The sequence below is a fragment of the Telopea speciosissima genome, chromosome 2 (genome assembly GCF_018873765.1).
Source record: "Telopea speciosissima isolate NSW1024214 ecotype Mountain lineage chromosome 2, Tspe_v1, whole genome shotgun sequence".
Classification (NCBI taxonomy): domain Eukaryota; kingdom Viridiplantae; phylum Streptophyta; class Magnoliopsida; order Proteales; family Proteaceae; genus Telopea; species Telopea speciosissima.
Genome location: NC_057917.1, coordinates 46,121,613 through 46,140,102, shown reverse-complemented (window position 1 = coordinate 46,140,102; position 18,490 = coordinate 46,121,613).

Below are 18,490 nucleotides of genomic sequence, written 5' to 3'. Positions count from 1 at the left end.
AACCTGAATTTTAAGTTCAAACCATCACATCGTTGGGCAGTAACGGTACACCTCAACTCAAAGTCAAATAAAACTTATCCCAACTAAAATAGCACCACAACACCGAATAGAAGCACATCTAACAAAATAAGTAGAGGAAAAAATAATAGCAGCACAACACCGAATAGAAACACATCTAACAAAGTAAGTAGAGGGGAATAAAAAAATAGTAGCACAACACCGAATAGAAGCACATCTAACAAAGTAAGATCTAAAAACCAAAACTACGCCTCATCTCACCTATGTTAAGTGTATCTAACCAATAAATGTCAAAGACCAACAAAGAAACAAACAAAAAAAAGGGAAATTGGAGGGAAGGGGAGGGGAAGTTTATAAGTTAAAGGGTCGGGTTGGGTCGGGCTGTAACCAGGCGGTCTAGGTCAGGCCTAGAATCAGTCGGTCCGGTCAGGCGCTCAACGGGCTAGGACACCAGACCGAGACCACCCAATTACTAAACGTGTTGGGCTTAAGCCAGACATGTTTAGTAATTGGGCCGAGCCAGGCCGAGCTTTAATCGAGCGGGCTCAGTCGGTCTTGGCTGGCCAGGCTTGGAATTGACACCCCTAGCCAAGAGTATTTTTCTTTTTCTTTTTTGTTTTTTATTTTTATTTTTTGAGCAAGTACTTATTATATTTATGGGACTGGGCTTTGAATTTCTGATTGAACTTTGAACCTGATTGATGATTTGATTTTTTTTATATTTTTTATGTGACCGGTCCTGATGTTGTTTCACCAAGATGCCTACGTACCCTTAAGTATTTAAGGGATCAGGTCGAAAGTAGTTCCATTGTTTAGGAAACTTTAGATATAGTATTTCTTGAGCTGATCCATGTTTGTCAAGTAAGGGAGCTCGATCCCATCTAGATCCACTACTCGAACAGTTCGGCCAGGTAGTATTTCCTCAATCATGTAGGGGCCACTCCAGTTGGGCCTGAATTTACCTCGTGGATCATGTATGGGTGCTCGTTGCTCTTTAAGCACCAAATCACCAATGGATAGTTGGCGTAGCACAACTTTCTTGTTGAATGTTTGTATCATCCTTTGTTGGTACTTCTTCATGTTGTTGATGGCAAGCATCCTTTTCTCATCAATGAGGTTTAGCTCTTGGAATCTAATCTTGATCCATTCTGCTTCTGGAATGTCACTATCCATCATGACCCGAAGAGAGGGTATCTCTAATTCGACTGGAAGGACTACTTCCATTCTATAGACTAGTGAGTAGGATGTTGCCCCAGTCGAAGTTCAGATAGATGTTCTGTATGCCCAAAGTGGGATAGCTTGTCGGCCCAACCATTGTGTTTATCGGCCATCTTCTGTATTATCATCTTAATGTTCTTGTTGGTGGCTTCCATTGCACCATTGGTTTGAGGTCTGTAGGGTGATGATGTATGTCTTTGAATGTTCATCTTGTCGCACAGCTTCTTCACTTCTCCTCCGAAGTGGGACCCTTGATTTGATATGAGGTCATGAGGGACTTTGTATCAGCACATAATATTGTTGCTTATGAATTTGGCCAACTTAGATGCCGTTAGTCTGGCATATGATTGTGCTTTCACCCATTTAGTTAAGTAGTCAATGGCTACTAGAATGTACTCATGACCATTAGAGGATTTAGGGACCACTTGGCCGATGACATCAATGCCCCAAGTGGCGAATGGCCAGGGTGAGCTTAGAGTGTGCAACTCTGAAGTCGGTGTACGTATGAGGTTGCCGAATATCTGACACTTGTGACACTTCTTCACGTATTGCGCATAGTTGGCTTCCATGGTGTTCCAATAATACCCTAATCTAACGATCTCTTTGGCCATCATCCATGCATTCATGTGAGGCCAACATATGTCTTAGTGAATTCAATCCAAGACTAGTTTTGATTGTTCTTCATCAACATGTAATAGTTGTATACAGTCATATGACCCCTTGTACCAAATGTCCTCCAGTAGAATGAACTGCATTGCATATCTCCTCAAGAAAAGCTTCTCCTTGGTTGTAGCATCGACACCCTTCCCTAATGAAATCCACTGTATTTGCATACCATGGTCTTCCATCAATCATCAAGGCATGGATGTGATTGACGTATGTCAGTTGATGTCTTAGATTGATCAAGAACGAATGTAACTTTGCTTCAGATTCCATCTCAACATGGATGCCAAAGTTTCTAGTGCATCGGCGAACCGATTGTTATCTCTTGGCAGGTCGGAGAAGGTGATCTTTTTGAATTCCCTCGATAGTATCTCAACGCATTCTTGATAGGGAAGTAAGTTCCCACCCTTAGTTTTCCATTTTCGTTGCATTTGACATATGACCAAGGAAGAATCCCCGTAGACTTCTAGTCTCTTAAGTCTTATTGATAAGGTGTCCTCAAGTCCTATGGCGCAAGCTTCGTATTCATCCATGTTATTGGTGCACTCAAAGTTTAGCTTAAACACCTAGGGCATATGGGTTCCATCGGGTGTGATTAGTAGTATGTCGGTTCCACAACCCTTGTGATTGGCTGCTCTATAAAATAGTAATTGCTAGACCGTATCGGTGTCTTTTGGTTCTAATTGTGCAATGTCCTCGTTGGGAAATACATCTTCCAATGGTCTAGTTTCAAGGATTGGATGTGTAGATAGGTGATCAATGATTGCTCATCCTTTGATTGATTTTTTTGTCACATGTTTGACATCAAATTCTAATAATAAGAGCAACCATTGTGCCAACCTTCCTGTTAAGGCGGGTTTCTCGAATAGTTACATAATTGGATCCATTCTTGAGATTAAGAACACTTGGTGGGCTATCATGTAATGTCGTAATCGCCTTTTGGCGCAGATCAGACCCGTGTAGACTTTCTCTAGTGGTGTATATCTAGTCTCATAGTCCACAAATTTCTTGCTCAAATAGTATATGGCCTATTCTGTCTTGCCATTTTCTTGATGTTGTGCTAGCATTGCTCTCATGGCTATGTCTGTTATGGACAGATATAGCAACAAAGGTTTGCCAGATATCGGGGGTGCCAATACCGGCAGGTTGGCTAGATATTCTTTGATTATTTCGAATGCAGCCTAACATTACTCATTCCATTCCTTTGGCTCATTCTTCTTGAGTAGCTTGAAGATTGGTTCGCACACCATGGTTAACCGATAAATGAACCGACTGATATATTGGATTCTTCCGAGAAACCCTCTAATTTCTTTTTTGGTTTTAGGTGGTGGTATGTCCATAATTGCCTTGATCTTGGTGGGGTTGACTTCAATACCCCTGTGGCTAACTATGAATCCAAAGAGTTTTCCAGTTGTGGTCCCAATACACATTTCTGGGGGTTTAGCCTTGGCTTGTATGTCTTAAATTCTTTCAAAGAATTTTCTTAAGGCTTCAACATGTCCCTCATGTTCTTTTAACTTGACGATCATTTCGTCAACATAGACCTTGACCTCTTTGTGCATTAGGTCATGTAAAATGGAGGTTGTCACCCTCTAATAAGTTGCCACGGCATTCTTGAGCCCAAACGGCATTACCATGTAACAATATGTTCCCTATTGAGTTATAAAGGATGTCTTTTGTATGTCTTCGGGTGCCATCTTGATTTGGTTGTACCCTGAGAACCCGTACATAAAAGATAGAAGGGCGTGCTTGGCTGTATTGTCTATGAGTATATCATGTGAGGTAGGGGAAAGTCATCCTTTGGGCTTCCCTTGTTCAGGTCCCTAAAGTCTACACACATTCATACTCGTCCGTCTTTCTTAGGTACCAGCACAATGTTGGCTAGGCAATCAAGGTACTCCGCTACTTCTAGAAACCCCGCTTCAAGTTGTTTGGTGAGTTCTTCTTTGATCTTCAAGATCCATTCCAATCTCATCCGTCTGAGTTTTTGCTTTACTGGTTTCATCCCAGGGTATAAAGGTAGACAATGTATAATAATGTTAGTGTCAATTCCGGGCATGTCATCGTATGACCATGCGAACACTTCCATGTATTCCTTTAAGAGTTCAATCAGATGTTGAACCTCTTATTCATTCAAAGTTGAGCCGATTTTTATTTCTCTTGCAAATTCTGGTGATCCTAAATTGATGATTTGAAAGCTCTCAGGGATTGGTTGAGCTCTTTTTTCTTCATCTTGTATTATTTTTAGGAGATCGGATGGAGGATCACGAAACATTTTGTCCTCATTTATGTAAGCAAGATGAGGCACAATGTAACCAGAAGAGAGTAATTCATTGAAATCAAATTCAAGGTTTACATCGGACTTAAACATGGACTCAGAAGAACTAGAAGAAGAAATGGACTCGGACTCAAACTCAGACTCAGAACTGGAACTAGAAGAGCTGAAATTTAAACTAGGGCTAGGACTGTCGACACCTTTGTAGAAACAATACTCCAAAGTTGGGTCCAATTGGGTATGGTTCCTTCAGCTGGGTAGATCATTACTTTCGGGTTTGGATTCCAATCTTTAGGGTCGTCTACTGCAGCGATCACTCCTTCGAATAGGTCTTCAATGTGGAAAGAACCCGCTTCATCTTGCCAGTCTTTATTGGAGTCCACACGATCTTCTTGATGGATCTCCAACCAGTCCATTTGATCTATAAAGAAGATTTCAAGACTTGGCATTAGTTTTTGAGAAATTTCATCATACCATGGTTCATTAAATCCATAATAAGGGAGGGTATCCCCTTCTTTGATGAAATATCCATTAAGAGTTGTAGAGTAAGGTGTAGTGATGCTCACCTCATCTTTTGGGTTCTTTGCCTTCTTTACCCTCTTGTACTTCTTGGGGTCCTCTTTGTGTAGCTTCTTCATGTAAGCTTCATTTTTTTTTCTCTTTCTGGGCCCGTTTGAAGAGATCCTCTTTGGTTGGGGCATAACCTAGACCATAGTACTCTTTGTTGTGAGAGGGTAGTATAAGTTCTGACATTCCTTAGTACGACTTTCCAAGGCCCATACCCAAAAAATACCCCATTGAGCATGTTTGGGACTGCTACGTTGTAACTGTTCAGGTGGGTAAGGGGAAGCTTCTCCCTTAAGGGTTATGTCGGGTATGTGGCACATACTGTGTCAAACTAAAAACCGGCTAGCTGAAAGTCTGATTCCTTGCTGGACTCCACGTTGGCAAGCATGCTTATCACCTCAGGATCGGCCAAGATAGTGACGACCTTTTCATCGACTATGAATTTGAGCTTCTGCTAGAGAGAGGATGGTACTGCCCCGGTTACATGAAGCCATGGTCTCCCAAGGAGCATGTTGAAAGATGAAGGGATGTCTATAACTTGGAATTCGACCTGGAACTTGGTCGTGCCTATGATGATTTATGTGTTTAGTATTCCAATAACGGGTATTGTCATAGGCTCTCACTCCTTGTATGGAGGGTTGTAGCTTTGATGGGTCAATCCCTATATGCTGGATGGTTCGTAGTGGGCAAACATTTAGGGTTGAACCGTTGTCCACTAAGACTTGAGTGATTCGACTTCCATTGTAGTCGATGGTGACATAGAGTGCCTTCGTATGGTTTGGTTCTTCAAGGGGAAGATCCTTGTCTGAGAACATGACTGCCTGGACTGCATAAAGAGCTACCACTATATTGGCTAGTTGGGTTGGTTCTGTCTCAATCGGCATGTGTATACTAGCTAATACTTTTAGGACTTCTTCCCTATGGGTTCGAGAACCGGTTAACAAATCCCAGATTGAGATATTTGCTTGAGTTTTCTTGAGTTGTCTCAGAACCTCATTTCTGGTTTGATGGTAGCATGGTTCTGGTTCTAGTTCTAGTTCCTTGTCAACTCAGCTAGGTTGTCAACATTGAGCCGGTCCAGTTTGAAATTCTTTCCACTGCTTGGGTTTACATTGTTGCACTCTTCATCAGATGGGAAGCAGAGTTTGGAATCGAACTGAGCTAGGAGGCGATCGACATCTTGATCTGAATCATCCGATTCCCCATCACTTATGATGATCATGTTGGCTTCGGGTTCATCAGTGGCCACATTGAGTTCTTAAAGCTTGTCGCACATCGCCCACACTAGAGCTTCAGTGGTTCGGGTCTCTTTATCCAATTCTTTAAGGTGGTCAAAGATCTGATTGTGTACGCAATAAGATAAGTCAAGTGCGCTAAAAGAGACCTCGTAGCTCGCAAAGTAAAGTCGATCACGCATTCCTATGGTTGATAAGCTTCGACTCCTTCTCCTTTCCCCACATTTGATTCGGAGGATTCGAGATAAACAAGTGATGTGGCCCCAGTTCGTTAGGGACTTGGCAAAGGTTATCGCGGCACCTATAGTAGGACAGAGGACTTATCACGATGCCCATGGACCAATTTACAATGTCTCCATCATTGACGTTCGTCAAGTAAGCCGCGTGGATTGGCCAGGGTCTTCTTCGGCTAATGATACCTCGATCCCGAAGCCTTTAAAGTATCTTTTTGATAGGTGCCTCTATCTGTATGGGGAATTCGGTGCTGAAAGATCCTGCCCAGTGTCCCCCTCCTTCCCCCACCGCGTAACGCGCGCATCCATTTTTTCAGCTGGCTTAAAAAAAGTCATAGCACGCTAGCGGAGGCTGAAAAGCCGAAGTATGCTCAAGCGACAAAAACAGAAGCCCTGATCTACGACCACCCTGTAGTTTTCTTCGCGCATCTCATCCTCATGGCATGGGAAAGGCAAGCTAGTTTGTCATCTTGAGCTCAGGTTAAGTCCTCCCGGCACATTTCTACGAATGTATGCATTGGACCCTTGGATTAGTTCATTGATGGCGTTAACTTGATCTCGGACATTGTTCCAAAGGTTTGTGTGTCTGTCCCACATCCACCAATATCACTCATCTGATCTTTGAAGCTTGTTTCGCAGAGTCTCAACTTGCTCCTTCTAGGCCGCTATTATGTTCCGGCTCATGAGGTTCAGATCTCTGTCTTGATCTTGACGCGCTCTAAGAAATGTTTGCATGTTCTGCTGATCATTGGCGATGTCCCTAGTATGCCCTTGGATGAATTGGGCCAGATTTTTGAGTTCCCGGGCTATCCCTGGTAGAGACCTTATATCTTTGACCCGTTCATATTGCTAATATGCTCTTCGACTGTGATGTCCAAAAGGGTGAGGGCCTCTTGCAACATGAGCTTAGAGGGATGAATCAGCTTCCTTTATAATGTGGTAAGTTTCCTCTAAGATGTTGTATAGATCTCCATCTTGTTCTTAATCCTTTATAATGTGGTAAGTTTCCTCTAGGATGTTGTATAGACTTCCATCTTGTTCTTAATGGTCATGCCCAAGCGCTATGATTGCATGTCTTAATGTTGGACGGTTGTGGCGACCACGTCTCTTTCTTGGGTATGATCAAGTGGTTGATTATCTTCAATCGGGCTATTGGGTGGACCATGAGGTGGGTCATAATATTGCTCATTGGTAGTCACATCAATAGAATAACCTTCTTGGTTCTCTTCCTTTTGGTATCTTTCAGGTATTGATTCAATGAGAATCTCTTCCTCTTGATGGGGATGCTCTTCATCAAAGTAGGGCTTCCTCTAGAACAAGAGTAGTCAAGGCTTGGACCAATTCTTCAGTCCATTCTGTAACAGGGGGATCCTACTAATTCTCAACCGGTGTGATCAAGGCTTGGAGATTAATTGGCCGAGCTCTTCTAGGTTGTTAATGGACTTAGAGTTTCCATCATGTGGTGGAAGGGGATTGGATTGAACATTGGGTTGGTTTGTTTGGACTACAAACTTCCCCTCATCAAGTAAATCTTGGACTGCATGCTTTAGTTGGTAGCACTCATCAGTCGAATGTCCATTATACTCGCAAAAGAGGTTGGGCTTGTACCATTTTGATAATGGATTCGGCAAGTTAGCCGGCTAAATCTTGGTCAAGAGTCCTTTTTGGATCAGCTTCTTAAGGACTAGGCTTAATGGCATGCCTGCATCTGTAAATTGTCTTCTTGGCCAGTTTCCTTCCGCCCTTGGGGCATTGTTCTCAATAAAAAAATGGAGCCTCTATGGTTGGTGCCACCATATTTACCTCAATTTTCTTATTTGGGAAGGTCTTTTTACCTGCCCCAGTTCGTTGGTTGTTTAATGTCACGCTTGGCTTAGGATTCCCTTGGATTAGATCGAGAGGGTTCAAGGCATCCTTAACTTGTTGGTCTGCTTCGAATAGGGCCTCAAAAGTGGTTAAGGGTTGAGCAAACAAGTGAATCTTGTAAGACATTTGGAGATTATTAATGATCATATTTGTTATGGCCTGGCATATTTTGATCCAAACCCTAACCCGAATCCAAATGTAGGTCCGGAACCCGAGGTCATAGCACCGTGTTCGTTATGGAATGTTGGTTGGGTGTTCGAGTGGGTAGAAGAGGAAGATGGAATCTTTTCTTCAATTCGACATCTGCCGATAAAACGACGAATACCTTCCCCGTGCAGTTGTGGGATCCACACACAGATGTACAACTCATGGTAAGGGATCCTAACCTCGTATTAGGTGTTTTTGGTATTATAAATATGTCCGTGTGGGTTCGCATACGAAACACATCGACTTTTAGATGTTCTGACATGAAGGAAATAAAGACAGAAATCTCAAGTTGATGTACTAGTCGATTGCTACATCAACCAGAGAATTGTGCCACCGCGAATTTTACTCCTTGAGGCGCGGGGCCCAGTGTTTTGAGTCGGGGATCTCACCGCCGCACCCCGAATACTGGATTGAAATGTTTTTCCCAACATTCTAGGACTCATGGGGCCCACAAAATCCAAATACCTGCGCAAGGGTTGGCTTATTGTTTAAACAAACAAAATCTTACAAAAAGACAAATTTGGAATGAGAATTGAATTTGGATTATGTGAGTTATTAGGTTAATGACACCTATTAAACACTCACATGACACCTATCAAATTCACAACTGCCTTATGCTAGATTAACAAAGAAATCAATTATACCTATCCATTACAACCTTCTATACTAATCTAATCAATTAAAGAAAAACTAAGACCCATTAACGCCCCACCCAACCGACTAATGTTTTAGCTTAGCAAAAGAAGTTGAAACAGAGAAGGAGAGAAAAGAAGAAGAAGAAGAAAGGGAGGAGAAGGGTGCCGGATTAGAGTGGATTTACTAGCCTAAGGTAAAATCCGCACCTCCTCATCTTTTCTCTAATCTAATCATAGTGAACCCTACTAAACCCATGTTGAATTTCAAAGTATTGGAATGAACCATGTTCTTTCGATTCCTATAGTTTATGAGATTGGGTTTTAATTTATGGAATTAGAAGCTAAAACCCACGTATATATAAACCCTAACTCTATGCTAACCTTAGCACTAACCTATTCACAGCTCTAGGGATTGAATTAAAATAAATAATTCAAATTCAGCCACATAGAGCTGTTTTATCCAAAGACTGATTTATGAAATTACCTTCATGGCTGTACACATCTTCAAAACCCCGATTTTTTCGTACAAATCGATCGTATCATGGTTCCATTCATAAAAATGATCACGAAAACAATGTCCATGATCAATTGAATGAGGATTCAGCCCAACACCATTAAAGATTCTATTTTCTGCATTTTTGGGGCTGCTGTGCATCTCTGGTCGATGTCCTAATCGACTGGGTCATCAACTAGAGAATGCAACTTTAGTTTTTAAAACACTGACATCTCAGGTTGGTGTCCCAGTTGACTGGTTCATCAACCAAAGAATAGTTGTTTCAATTTTTAAAACACTGTCATCTCAGGTTGGTGTCCCAGTTAACTGGTTCATCAACTAGAGATTAACTATTTTAGTTTTTAAAACACTACCATCTTAGGTTAATGTCTCGGTTGACTGCCTCATCAACATGAGATGCTGTTTCACTGGTGAACACGCCCTAGACCCTGTCCAACTGTACCACGGGATAACCCTAGGACTCCACACGGGTTTTTGATGTTTTTAACACTGGATATGATTAAACATTCACAGGACCTTACCATTCGCTCGTCAAGTCGTGCAGACCACCAACACCGAACAAAATCTAACATCACTATCTCGATCATAAGGTAAGTGGGGGTAGGATTTGATTTCTTTTAAGAGTATTTACTTCATTCTTAGATGTATTAGTCAGGAATCATTTGCATATTTAAATTCATGTTTTATTTATGATATTTATTGATTTCATTGTTTATAACTTATGGTTGTGAACGATATGATGTGGAATGATTGGCAATATGAATTCTTGTGATAGATTAGATACCGTAGTCAGCTTGAAAACGAGAGGTATGGTGTGTCGTAGTATGGGATGCGGGAGCACTGTACACCTCGTACTATGCCATTTAGACTGCATATGGCTAGGAATGTCATTCCTTAGTGCTACAACCCTTACCAACAGGGGTTGAAGTATTGGGTGATCATAGCTCCCTGTTACTGAGGAGTTTGAAGGACGCCAGGATGGGGTCCTGGCTATAATTATCGGGGTCTACCCACGGGAAGGTATATAATACCAACGACCACTGTGGGCTCTATACAACAGTTGAGGTTACATCTCGGGGTAGTTAAGAAGGAACCGAGAACGTCTCCCGAGTTGTTGTCGTAGCACAGACCCGACTTAGGCATTTGTTTGTTAGGTGGAATTAATATTAAAATTGAACTCATGCATTTAGGATGCATGCTTGTGTGTGTGTGGTCTATCCTTTACTTGCTGGGCTCAGCGGAGCTCACCCCTATAGAATTTCCTCTTTTTCGATGATCCTGCAGGTGAATGCATTTGTGGCAGAAAGGATTACTTGGAGAATAGGAACTGATGATGTGGCGTTACCTTTTTATTTTCTTTTGTTTAATACTATCCTTTTTGGTGGATGAATTTCCACTATTTATATTTTAGAATAGTTGTGTGTTGGCTTGATGGTCGTGAACTTGGGAACATCAAGCTGTTGAAACTTTCAATATAAATAATATATATAAAACTTATAGCACTTTACTTTCCCTGCACTTTGATCAATGTAATACGTGTTATCTTGAAGTTATGTTGTGCTTGTGATGTGTATTTACTGCATCTGGATCCTAGTGGTCTCCAAATACATCGGGTATTCGGGTCAACCATCGAATCCTCCCAGGGGGGTTTCGGGGTGTGACAATATTGACTTGTTCTTTCTCCGTGGGCCGGTCCTACATCAATGCAGTCTTGGATCTAAACCTCATTAGGTACTGAGTGAACCCCTTATTAGCTTCTTGCTTGGTGGTCTCCAGGTCTCTACAGGTCAACTCCATCTTAGTATTGTACAAGTATTGGTTCTTAAAGGTTTTCACCATGTCATCTCAAGTGCAGGTTTGAGAAGAGTCTAAAGACATGAGCCATCTCAAAGCGGGCCCGATCAGGGACAATTGGAATGTTTGGCCCATCTGCTGTTCCAAAAAGTTGTAGAATCTCATCTAGCCTACGTATACCCTAAGGTGGGCTCATGGGTCACCGATTCCAACAAATTTTTTGAATTTCCACTTGAAACCCTCAAGTAAACATGCTTCAGGGAAGAAACAAAGCCCCTCAGCGTCAATCATCTGGTCTTCTACCCCTTTCACATTTTTCATAGCATGTTCTAGTTTCTCGACCTTTTGCTTCAGGAGTCGGGTTTCAACCGAATCAATGGTGGATTGCAACCCAGACATGATGATTTCATCCTCTAAGGTAAAATTTGGGACTTGTGAAGACCCTCCATGAAGTCTTGTACGGTTTTGATCTAAATTGGCTTGTGGCAGAGTTGGAGTAGGGACACTTTTTGTCAACTTGGTCACTAGGCTCACTAGAAATTGCATATGGATCTTCAATTCCTCAATATCCGTGTGGACGGCTTTGTCACCCATTTCTGGTTCAAGGGGACTTGAAACACAGACTAATCTTCTTCTGATCCTATTCCAACTAGTTGTAGAACTGGTATCCTGTCATCCCAAAGTAATGGTTCCTAGTAGAAGTAGGGTCATGATTAAACCAAAAGGGGAAAATGGGAAGGACCTAGGCCTATGGTGAACCTCGTACCCTTAGTATATCATCCTACGAAAAGTATGATATGCAACATTATGCACAAACAAGTTCACAACAAGCATGCCAATCCCAAATAAGGGTTAGTAAGTGTAGGTACTAAGTTGATCAAGTTCTATGTTGGCCCACACATCAAGGGCTGGAAATTGGCGAAGCGGACCCAAGACAAGATCAGGGTTGATCGGGCTAGTTAAGAATAAGATCAACAAAGTGTTGGTTCAGTTCTCAAATAATATTATAGTTAGTGTGTCGTGACCTAAGCGTTGGGATCTAGATCACTACATGATGCATGCTGGTTAGAGGATAATAGGACTAAAAAAGAGTTCCCTTAGCAAGGTGCTCCTATATACCTCTCACCACTCCTACGAGTAAGATGATCAAACGGTATGACAGTGCAAGCCTCTTTAATATACCAAACGATATTGTGCTAAGTATTGTAGCTTCACCAAGGGTAAGCCGCGTGTCTACACACCGGGCCCAGTGTTATGCTACGAGGTGTAAATAATGGGATTAAACCATGCGTTGTTTGATGACCAACGATTTGAGATAGTGTATGCAAATGTGATGCAAAGTTAGCACATAGAAGTTAGCATCCAAAAGCATAAAATAAAAGAAAAAGCATGTTAAAGCAGTACAACATAGATGCTAAGCACATCAAAAGTATGATCTATTATACACAAATAAAAGTATTCCCAGCGGAGTCACCACTGTGAGGACAAACAGCCGCATGGTAGGTGGACCGCCACATGTCCTCCTCCCCGTCCCTCTTTGGGGCGAAGAAAAGAGAGAGAGGGGTGTATTGAAATGTAGGGAGTCTTCACTTAGATGAGGGTCTAGGACCTAAAATGTAAATGTAATGACTCTCATGCGATGCCCATTGGGAACAAATGGTCCGTTGGTCTGGGTAGGAGTCAAGTTACGATCCGGGAAAGGTATTAGGCACCCCAGTCTGCCCGGAGTTTCCGGTCTTTCTATTCTTAGGCATAGGTAATGGTATAACATGCTTTTAATGATAATGTAAAGCACAAAAATGTAGGGATGTGTAAAATACGAGGAGTAAAGGGGCACATACCCAGAGGTTCGGCTGCAAAACAAAGGTTAGTAGAATGTAAAATAGAGGACTCAAAAGTTATGGGACCTAAGCATGAGTGACATTAGTTGTAACATGATGCAGCTATGGATGCATGAGATTAAAAGAAATATGCTAGTCTAAATGCATGCATAGGAAATGTGAGATAGGTGAGACTGAATATACGATAGAAATTAAGGGCATATGAGAGGCAGATGCATGAAATGTGAAAATGAGAGATGTTCATGGTATGAATACAAGCATGGTAATCTTAGGCTAATGGACAAGAGATTCATAGAAATATGCATAGGCAAAGATTAGGAGGAAGAAAAAAAATCATGTGAGATGATAAGCAAGTCAAGGAATATGTGTGATCACCATCCAGAGAGATGGGATCACGCACTTCCAAAGATGCAAAATGAAATAGGGTAAAAACCACATAAATCGTATAAACGAAAAATAAGAAAGGCTTACCTATTAGAAGAAGCCTAAAACAAAAGTGTGGAGGTTTCCCTTTTGTAACTCAAGAGTTCTGTACGTTGAGCAAGTTTCGCCACTTGTGGTAGCTTCTCTTGTCTCTTGTAAGCGAACACTTCGTTGTCAAGCTAAGATTACTTGATTGGTGTCTCCAAGTCTTGATCTTAAAGTCTCAAATGGGATGGTAGTGCTCAAGAGGTGGAGGGAGTGGTAAGCTAAGGCCAAAGCTCCAATGTTCTTGAATGAAGGCTATATATGGGTGATTAGCTTAGGCAAGGCTCATAGAAGGTGCATGTAACCCTCCTCAACGTGAGAGGGGTGTATTTATAGATGTAGAGGGGTGTGTGCACTCTTAAATTCATGTAGGGGATGATTGAGTTCATCCGAATCGTTCAAATGGGAGGTCTTTACATCAACGGTGGGTGTAAAGTCAAGGGGAGAGCCAATGGGTGAGTGGCATGTGTTCAGTTACCTTAAGAAGTGTTTTTTGGGGCCTAAGGGAGCCAAGATTGAGATCAAGGTGTCAAAAATAGGCTTGGTGGCGAAAGGAATCGTAATCGGAGCAAAATATGGCAAGTTTGGGCTTCTCGAATTTGCAGAGATTCGACATTGAAATCATCCGAGTCAACATCTAAGTGGGGTATGGTCAACATCGAGTGGTTATCGATGAACAGCAGTCGACATCGAGGGTTGGTGTTTTGCCATCAAAAATTGAATTCTGAATGTCGAAGGAAGTTAGGCAGTAGAGATGGTCTGTTCGATAGTGAAAGGGTTGGGCTCGATATCGATGGAAGGTGGGCTCAATGTCGACTCGGGGTCTTGAGTGTCGACCTAGGTTCCAATGTCGACAAGAGAGAAATGGGCTGTTTGGGCCTATTGATGCAGATTCGTTTTATCTACGACCTCTTGCTTTAGCTGCAACTTCAGAGTCTTTTGGTTGGGAAGAAACCGGAGCTCCTAGCTCAGGATAAACTGGAACTGACAGCTAATCGTATGCCGGTGAATCAGATTTTGGGTATTCGGCCGTTGGCGAATCATATGTTGTTGAATTACTCGTGTAACCATGAATAAAGCGAATTGGTAACCATCCTTTTTTGACATAATTCAGCAAGCAAGAGGCGGAATACCACAAAGAGAAAATGTACCTAATAAAAAAGCAGTTTTTATAATTGGCACATATTTTGTTAAACCACCCATAAAAACCATGTTCTGCCTTTTCTCTGGAGAATATCCAACAACAGTTTCCATTGAATGAATAATGGATCCAGACCCTAAAAACAATAATGCTTTAGAATAGGCATGGGTGATCAAATGAAATAAAGCAACTCGATAAGACCTGGTCCGGTATGGAATGAACTTATAATCATGGAATCGACTCGATCATCAGATTATAAGTTCATAACCCCAGCCCATTCCCATTTTGGGCGGAACAGATTCAATATAATATAATGGTATGACTAGATCAGAAGAATTTTTTCGGCTTTCATGATTCATTCCATCGACCATAGAATTTTTTTGATGACATAAGGCTTTCTCCTTGACCCGACACACCAGTGATCTCGACCATCACCTATGCAATTTCTCAAATCTCAATCAGTAAGGACACGTAATTAAGTGAAGTGACCCATTGCTCTAGATCAGGGCTAGCCTTTCCAGGGGTTCTTGGAGGGTTGGAGGCTCTGGTTTGGGCTCCAGTACGTAAGGGGAATGGACGATCGCCACTCCTATGAGTAAGATGATCAAGTGGTACAATGGTGCAAGCCTCTTTGATATACCAAATGGTACGGTGCTAAGAGTTTTAGTTTCACCAAGGGTAAGCCGAGTGTCTACACACCAGGCCTAGGGTTACCCTACGAGGTGTAAGTAATTGAGTTAAACCATGCGTCGTTGGATGACCAACGGTGTGTGATAGTGTATGCAAATCATGATGCAAGTTAGTGTATAGAAGTTAGCATCCAAAAGCACCCAAAAAAAAAACATGTTATAACAGTACAACATATATGCCAAGCACATCAAAAGTCTGACCTAAATTACACAAATAGAAGTGTCCCCAGTGGAGTCGCCATTGTGATGACAAATGACATGGCGGGGGATCGCCACGCGCCATCCACCTCATCCCTCTTTTGGGGAGAAGAGAGAGATGAATTGAATGTAGGAAGTCATAACCTAGAGGAGCATCTAGGACTTGAAAATTATACTACAATGACTCTCATGCTATGCCCTTTTAGGGACAGATGGTCCGTTGGTCTGGGTACGGGTCAAGTTATGGTCTGGAAAAGGTATTAGGCACCCTAGTCCGCCCGGACTTATCGGTCTTTGTATTACTAGACAAGGTTGGATCATAACATGCTTTTGGAAAGGATTAAAATACAAGAAATTAAATAGAAATGCAAGGGAGAGTGAAAAGACGTACCTAGAGGTTTGGCTGCAAGGCAGGGGTTAGTATACGAGAAGGTAAAGTAAAGGACTCAAGACCTAGATGACCTAAGCATGATCTTCATTAAGCTAAACATGGTAGAATGGTGAAAGTATGAGGAACCAAAGATAACATTTAGGTACATATACATGGGGGAAACATAAAAAATAGGATTGAGAAGACGTATGGGAAACTCATACATGGCATGTGAATAATCATACAAAAAAGTCTACATTAAAAATGCCGACATAAGAGAGTCTTAGACTACGGGGGATGGGGATCATGAAGGATGCATGCATGTAAAAGATACATGTGAAGAAAGAGAAAAGACTTGAAGAAGAGAAAAAAGGAGGGGCGTGATCACCGTCTAGAGAGATGGGATCACACTCCCTAGGAGATGCAAAACGAATTAAATCAATAAAACATAATAAAATAGTCAAAAATTTGAGAGGAGATAGTCACCTACCTAGTTAGAAGAAGATCAAAATGGAGATGTGGAGGCTTCCCTTTTGTGACTTAGAGGATTCGTACCAGGAGCAAGTATCGCCGTTTGTGGTGGCTTCTCTTATCTCCTTATAAGCAACACTTCATTGTCCAAGCCGAAATCACCGGTTGGATGTCTTTTGGCTTTGAATCTTGAAGCTTCAAACACTCAAGAGGTAAGAGAGGTATTAGGCTAAGGCCAAGTGGGGACCAAAGACTAAGGACTCAAGGCACTTGAATGGGGAGCCAAGCTTAGAGCATGCAAGCACTAAACTAGCATAGGAAAATTCAAGGATTGATTGTTTGTGAGTGTCACCCTCCTCAACGTGATAGGGGTGTATTTATAGATGTAGAGGGGTGTGTGCACTTCCAAATTCATGTAGGGATGCTAGGTTTGATCCAGATCGTTTAAAAAAGAGGTGTCTTTGCATCGACGGTGGGTGTAAAATCAAAGTTATGGCCAATGAAGGTGGGAAAGTGTTTAGTTGCCTTAGGAGAGGTTTCTTAGAGCCTAAGAGAACCAAGATTGAGATCCAAGTTGCCAAATTCAAGTTGGGTCCCGAAAGGAATCGAGATTGGAGTAAAAAATGATACGTTTTGGCTTCTCGAATTTGCATAGGTTCGACAGTGAACTAAGGTCGAGTCGACATCGAGATGGGGTGAGATTGACATTGAGTAGTTGTCAATGAACAGCACTTGACATCGAGGGGAATGACTCGGCTCTCGAAGGTTATTCTCTGAATGTCGAGGTAATTTAGACAGTAGGAGTGTTCTGCCCGACAGTCAAATGAGATGGCTCGATGTCGATGGAAGGTGGGGTCGATGTCAACTTGGGGTCTTTTGAGTATGTGTCGATAGGGATGGATTGGGCTATTTAGGCCAGATCTGTGCTGGGCTAGGCTGGTTCCAAGGGGTCTGGGTTAGGTCTAGCCTTTCCAAGGGATCTTAGAGGGCTTGGAGGCTCTGGTTTGAGCTCCGGCAAGGGGAATCGACGATTGGTGAACGGATTCGGGCAGTGCACACTGACGCTACATCCACAGATACACCGACTCTAGGTTTTGGAGGGTGCTCATCATCGTCACGGGAAACCTTCGGGAGAAAGATAAAATGAGGTGTCTACACTGTTGGATTTGATCTGACATGTATTCTGAAAGAATTAATACTTCAAGAATAAGATTAAGGTTTGCAAACTTTGGAAACTCTAGGTTTGATTGTAAACCAAGAAATAATCTGATTAAATATTGTAGCTCAAAAAAATATTGTAAGGGCTTGATTAGTGTCATTGAAAAACCAATCGACAATAAAATTGATTAATTGTAGGCCCAAAAGAAATATTGTAAGGGCTTGATTAGTGCCATTGAAAAACCAATCGATAGTGAAATTGATAGTAGATATAGGTCAAAGACCAAACCACCCTACAACTCTACTCAGTGTTTTGTTTAATTGTTTTCCATCTCCTTTACCTTCATTAGAGATGGGATCGATCAAAAAAATGGCAACACTTGGGTAAGGAGTTCTTAATAGTAGATTAGTTCGTCTCCTTTGTATCCTGCTAAAGATGACATGCTAACTTACTTTGAACTCTCTCTAATGCCCTGGATAGGCAAGCGGTTTTAGACTTAGATTTCAACAAAAGAGCACCAAGATACATAGAGCTAGGAAGCAATTCCTTGACTCCCAACAAAGAGCAGATCTTAGCTTTAATCTTAAGATTATTTTCTTATTGAAAATATCATCACTGTTTTTTCAAAATTGATTTTTTATCCAACCAGATTTTGAAAAAGCTCAAGATTAGACTTGATGGTGAGAACGTCACTCTCCGTTGCACGACAAAATTGAAAAATGTCATAAAAAAAGAGGAGATGAGTAAATTTAGGGGCTTGATTGGTTGGCCTGGTTCTCATTCCTTACTTTATTTGGTTGGAACGAAATCGTAGATGCTTCGATGACAAATCATATAATCAGGCTCAAGAGGGGAATATGGTGAGAAGAGAGCTCAACGCTCAGTCCTCTTTTTTACTTTATAAAATAAAGATTTTGTTTGTAAACAA